Genomic DNA, 6484 nt, shown 5'->3' on the forward strand with positions numbered 1-6484 from the left:
GTTTTTATGACCGTGTGTATCTGTGATTGGTCTACATGTTTCAACCTGTGAGTGGAGATTTCCAGGTTTTCGCAGGACCAGAAAAAAAGAGGAAAATGGGTGGTCTGCACACACTACGTTGCAGCCAGTCCTAGATTCCTAGTGCCTACTGGCAAAAATCTGTAGTAGGTGGTACCTCAAACCTAGAATAGGTGAGGAAAAAGCAAAAAGACCTGTGGGAGGAAAATAAGAAAGTAGTCACAGACAAACCAGTTATGTGCCTGTAACGTAGTGTCGACTCTCACATATCTGTTCACTTCGTGTGCATCCCATTCTGAATATATACACACCAGCAATGTGCTAGCACAAATCCATGATAATATGCCGTAATTATGGTGCTGGTTTATTGTAAGAGGCAGGCTAACATATACTAAGACATAGCCCTTTATGGCTCACTCAGGCACAGAGATCAATAAAGGTGTGCTTGGTGATAAATAATCGTAATTAAATCGGTCACTCACAATCCGTCATCATGGGTGCGTGACTTGACTCAGACATTAGCGTGAGTTGAACGATGTGCAAAGCATTTCAAAATTATAACACACAAGACAAACACACATAAAAAGACCACAAACAGAGATCTTACTCCTTTTGTGGGTCTTAAGGCTTCGCAGGGGCAGAGGGAAGGCCAGTCTCAGCAAGGGTACATAATCTGAGGGAGATAAAACGTGAATCAGACTCGAGGCGTGTTGAGCACGATGGCGTCCATACACGACTGCCAGCGGTTAGCGTAGTAGCGCTCTGGGGCCGCTCGTCTAAAAAAGACTGGGTGCTGTCAGGCTTCTTACTTACAGTTTTGCTGAGTATCGTGGGCCGTTCACCTATGCGTCTTTCTGAGCTGTTCCCGTTAGGAAGATACAGTCGCCGGTGAGCTGTTAAAGTGACGGCAGGCTTCCGGGGTGGGCGGAGTTACGCGAGCGCATGACCACGCGTTGCTAGGCAACTGCCTGAGACGCCGGTATGGTGGTCTCAGGCGGACAAAAAGCGGGTCTAGGTGGAGAGAAGGCCCGCAAGTCCGTAAAGATAACAGACATGGGAAAGAGAACAAAAGGCAATTGCAGGCAGAGCAAGGCCCTGGCAGGGTTGACTTAAAACCACTTTATCAAGAAATCCATGAGTGGGATTGAACTGTCAAAGATTCTGGGTAGAGTAGAAAACAAGGGGTACAGGGGTAGGACCCTGTGGAATTTAACACAGCGTAAATCCTGAAGAGGATTTAAAGTATTACAAGCATAGGATAATTACGCTCAAACGGAGGGTAAGGTATAAAGGTACCTAACTCTACAGGGAATAGTGCCGCCCATGAGTGCAAATAGGTATAGCTAAAGCCAACAGGGTAATCTTGAGCTGGTCAGGATATTGACTCATTAGCTAAAGGACGCTAGCCCAGGGTATATTATCGTTAAGTCCTGTTGCATGCGTTGATAGCCTATAAATCCATCGCTGTTCTTTCTCGTACAGGCGTTTTTTTAGTTTGGGTCCTGTTTTGACCTGTTCGATTACTGTCCACACCATATCATTAGGGGTGTGGTGTACTTCAAGGAAATGGTCAGTAAGTCTTGTAGCACTTTTCTTGCAGCGAATGGTGCTGCGGTGTTCGCAGATGCGTTACTTCACCTTCCTGGATGTCATTCCAATGTACAGTTTTGTGCAGGTGCATTTGATTAGGTAGATCACATTGCTATTGTTGCAATTTGTATGAGACAGTTGTCTCCAAACCTTCCCTTCTTCCAGATCCAGTGTTTTCGTGTTCATTGTCAGATGGCAGACACTTCAATTCCCACAGCAAAAGTGCCCCGTGATTTCTGGTGTCCCCATGGTCTTGTGATTGATTGATTTTTGTTCTGAATTGTCGTTTTTAGTCTGGTGTTAACCAGCGTGTTCTTAAGGCTGTGAGATTTTTTAAAGAGAATAAAGGTTTCTCCCAATGTGGGTTACCAGTATTCAAGATCGCCCAATGTTTATTCACACTCCTGGTCATTTGGTTGGAGATGGCATTCAAGGTTGTTACACATGTCAGTGGTATGGTATTCTCAGTGGGCGTTTTGTTTTCCACGAGTACTTCCCTTGGCTAGTTTCTGGCCCTTTTCTGGCATTTATTAACAATCTTCGTTGGGTAGCCTCTAGCCACCAATTTCTCATTCAGGTCGGCAGCTTGTTTGCGGTAGTCGGTGACCTAACTGCAGTTATGTCGCAGTCTCAAGTATTGCCCATATGGGAGGTTTTTCCTAAGGGGGCGTGGGTGGAAACTTTCAAATTTAAGCAAATTGTTTTTTGCAGTGGGCTTGTAGTGTGTTTTAGTTTCCAGGTGGTTATTCTCTTTAGTGATGACAATGTCGATGAATACTATCCTTTCTTTATCAAAGCAGTTGGTGAACTTGAGATTCCGATCACATCTATTGATCCAGGTGACGAATTCCTTTAGTGTATTGCTGGGTCCTTGCCAGATTTCAAGGACATCGTCAATATAACGTTTCCAAAATGTTATGTTCTTCAGAAAGTTTTTTTTTTTCCGCTCAAAATGAATTTCTGTTCAAAGTCAAAAACATTCAAACCAGCCACACTGGGGGCAAAAATACTCCACATTGATGGACCTCCTTTTTGCAGGTAGAGAGAGCCTTCAAATTGGAAGTAGTTTCGTTTTAGTGCCAATTTTGCGCACTCTAATATGAATGCTCTAGGTGTATTAAAAGTCCAGTTGGTATTGTTCAGGGTATGTTCAAGTACTGTTATTGTGTCATCTTGCGATATGCTGGTGTACAAGCTTTCTATGTCAAAGCTAAGCAGAATGGTGTTTTCATCCACTGAGATGTCTTGCAAGAGATTCAGTAGACTCTTAGTGTCCTGTAGGTAGGTTGAGGTAGATTTGACAATTGTCTTTAAGAAAAAATCGCAAAATCTGGACAGGGGTTCCAGGAGGGAGCCAATGCCCGAGACTATAGGTCGCCCTGGAAGGGCTCGACAAATACACTCGCCCGCTCGCCTCTCCTACACGTCCGGGCCCGGTAGCCACAACGGTGGCCCAGGGAGGTGAGCAGACCCGTGCCTGAGGCCCAGCCGGCGTCTCAGAGCCCCCGGAACCCTGTGTGGGCAGGCGGGAGCCCTACCACAAAGGTTCAGGGTGGGAAGCAGGGAGTCCTTTCGGTCCTGGCCACCTGGTTGCACCTTTCCCCTCGGCCATCAGGTCACCTGCAACGCTTTCCTATGGGGAGACCAGATGGCCAAACTTCCCTGGAAGTCCCAATGAGGTACCATTTGCCTCCCCAATTCCAGCGAGGGCTCTAGGAGGTCGGGTACTTTCACGCCTTGGGTCCCCTCTGTCACCTCGTGTGCACAGATTACCAGAAAGGGGGGTAATTTTCCTCTGGATTTCTATGGGCAGGGTACACCCGGACACCCCTCCCAGGCTGGTGGTCCTCTGCCATGGGGGACCAGATGGGCGATGCCTGGGCAACACCTCCATAGGCCACATGGGGCTTCCTTCCTCCAGGCCGACGGCATGTCAAAGTGCCCACGACGGGCTCCATGCATCCAGGGCAGTCGTCCCCTGGCGTCTGGGGCTCCAGGCTGTCTGCATGTGCGAGTGCCTGGGTCGAGCTCCATGGTTTTCACGGTATTCCTCCCCCCGGGCGTCTGTTGCTCCAGGCCGATGGCATGTCAAAGTGCCCAGGATGGACTCCATGCGTCCCAGGCAGTCATCCCCCGGGCGTCTGGGTCTCCAGGCCAACGGCATGGGCAGAGTGCCCGGGTCGGGCTCCATGGTTTTCACAGTAGTCCTTTCCCGGGCATCCGTGGCTCCAGGCCGACGGCATGTCAAAGTGCCCAGGACGGGCTCCATGCGTCCCGGGCAGTCGTCCCCCGGACGTCCGGGGCTCCAGGCCGTCGGCATGGCCGAGTGCCCAGGATGGGCTACATGGTTTCCCCAGTAGTCCTCCCCTGGGTGTCCGTGGCGCCAGGACGATGGCATGTCAAAATGCCCAGGATGGGCTCCATGGGTCCCCGGGGCTTAAGCTCCATCTGGCATGCCCCGGGGTGCGCGAGTCCCCGTCCTGTAAGCCATCAGAGGGTCCGGGTGCTGGGGACTGGGGTCCACCGGGGCCCGGGGAGGCTCTCTCCTGCCTGGCCTGGGTTTGGAAGCTGGGACCGGCCCGGGGCTTGAGCTCCGTCTGGTATGCCCCGATGTGCGAGAGCTCCCTGTCCTGCAAGCCATCAGAGAGTCCGGGCGCTGGGGACCGGGGTCCACCCTGGCCCAGGGAGGCTCTCCCCAGCCTGGCTATGCTTCGGAAGCTGAGACCAGCCCGGGGTTGAGCTCCGCCTGGCACGCCCCGGGGTGCGTGAGCCCCCCGTCCTGTAAGCCATCAGAGGGTCCGGGCGCTGGGGACTGGGGTCCACCGGGGCCCGGGGAGGCTGTCTCCTGCCTGGCATGGGTTCGGAAGCAGGGACCGGGCCCTGGGCTTGATCTCAACCCGGCAGGCCATGGGGGTGCTGGAGCCTCCCTGTCGTGCAAGCCAGCCGAGGGTCCGGGCATTCATCGGGCCCAAGGAGGCTCTATCAGGCCTGCCTTAGGGTTCGGAAGCCGGGACGGGGACCGGGCCAGGGCGCTCGAGTTCCGCCAGTGGGGCCCCGGGGTTGCGGGAACCCCGCCATGCTGCAAGCCTTCCTAAGGTCGGGGGGGAATGGAGGGTCCATCGGGGATCAGGGAGGCTCTCCTCAGCCTGGCTAGGGTTCGGAAGCTGGGGCTAGGCCAGGAACTTCTCAGCCAGGCACGCATCCTGATATGGGCCACCATATTAGGCCTGAGATCCGCCCGGCAGGCCATCAGAACGATGGCCTGGCAGCAGAAATGCGGCGGGCAAACTTTCCCGTCCGCCCTGCGGACGGTCTTTCCCGACCGCCGCCGCCGTGGACGGTCTTTCCCGTCTGCCCTGCGGACGGTCTTTCCTGTCAACCAGGCCGCAGGGGGACGATTATGATGGCGATGTTTCGGATGTTACGGATGCCCGTTAAGCCTGGGCTATATTACGATGATGGATGGTCTTTCCCGTCCGCCCTGCGGACGGTCTTTCCCACCCGCGTGCAGACAGTCTTTCCGCCTGACATCATAAAGGTTCCCCTCCGGCCTGGCTATGTTCCGGATGGCCGTGATGGGCTCACCGGGGCTCCCATCTCCAGGCCCATGATATGGCAATGTGCCTGCGACGGGATCCATGCATCCCGGGACGTCCTCCCCCAGGCGTTCGGGCCAGAGAGCTCCGGTGGTCCTCACCATGCCTGAGGTCCAGCCGGGGTCCCTGAGCCCTGCCTTGCGTGGGCAGGCAGGAGCCCTACCGAGAAGGCTCGGGTGGGAAGCACTTTCAATCCCGGCCATCTGGTTGCACGGTACCGCTCGGCCATATGCTCGCACGCAATGCTTTCCAATGGGGCGACCAGATGGCCAAACTTCCCTGGAAGTCCCTATGAGGTGCCATTTGCCTCCCCGATCCCAGCGGGGGCTCCAGCAGGTCGGCTACTTTCACGCCTTGGGTCCTCTCTGTCACCTCGTGTGCACAGATTACAAGAAAGGGGGGTACTTTTTCTCCGTATTTCTAGGGACAGGGTATGCCCGGACACCCCTCCCAGGCTGGTGGTTCTCTGCCATGGGGGACCATATGGGCGATGCCTGGGCAACACCTCCCTAGGCCACATGGGCTTCCTTCCTCCAGGCCGACGGCATGTCAAAGTGCCCAGGATGGGCTCCATGCGTCCCGGGCAATCGTCCCCCGGGCGTCTGGGTCTCCAGGCCAACGGCATGGGCGAGTGCCCAGGTCGGGCTACATGGTTTTCACGGTAGTCCTCCCCGGCCGTCCGTGGCTCCAGGCCGACGGCATGTCAAAGTGCCCAGGACAGGCTCCATGCGTCCCGGGCAGTCGTCCCCCGGGCCTCCAGGCCAACGGCATGGGCAAGAGCCCAGGTTGGGCTCCATGGTTTTCACAGTAGTCCTCCCCTGGGCGTCCAGGGCTCCAGGCTGTCGGCATGGCCGAGTGCCCAGGACGGGTTCCATGGTTTACCCGGTAGTCCTCCCCTGGGCGTCCGTGGCTCCAGGCCGATGGCATGGCCGAGTGCCCGGGACGGGCTTCATGGGTCCCTGGGTAGTCCTCCCCTGGGCGTCCGGGGCTCCAGGCCGACGGCATGGTCGAGTGCCCGGGACGGGCTCCATGGTTTCCCCGGTAGTCCTCCCCTGGGTGTCCGTGGCTCCAGGCCGATGGCATGGCTGAGTGCCCGGGACCGGCTCCATGGTCCCTGGGCAGTCCTCCCCCGGGTGTCCTGGCCCCGAAAGCTCCGGCATCCCCACCTGTGCCTGAGTCCCAGCAGCTGGGGTCACCGAGCCCCCGGGGAAGCTAAGCCACCGAGCCCTGCTAGGACAGGCAGGAGCCCTACCGTGAAGGCTAGGCTCGGCTCGGAACAG

The sequence above is a fragment of the Lissotriton vulgaris genome, chromosome 12 (assembly GCF_964263255.1).
Source record: "Lissotriton vulgaris chromosome 12, aLisVul1.2, whole genome shotgun sequence".
NCBI classification, from domain to species: domain Eukaryota; kingdom Metazoa; phylum Chordata; class Amphibia; order Caudata; family Salamandridae; genus Lissotriton; species Lissotriton vulgaris.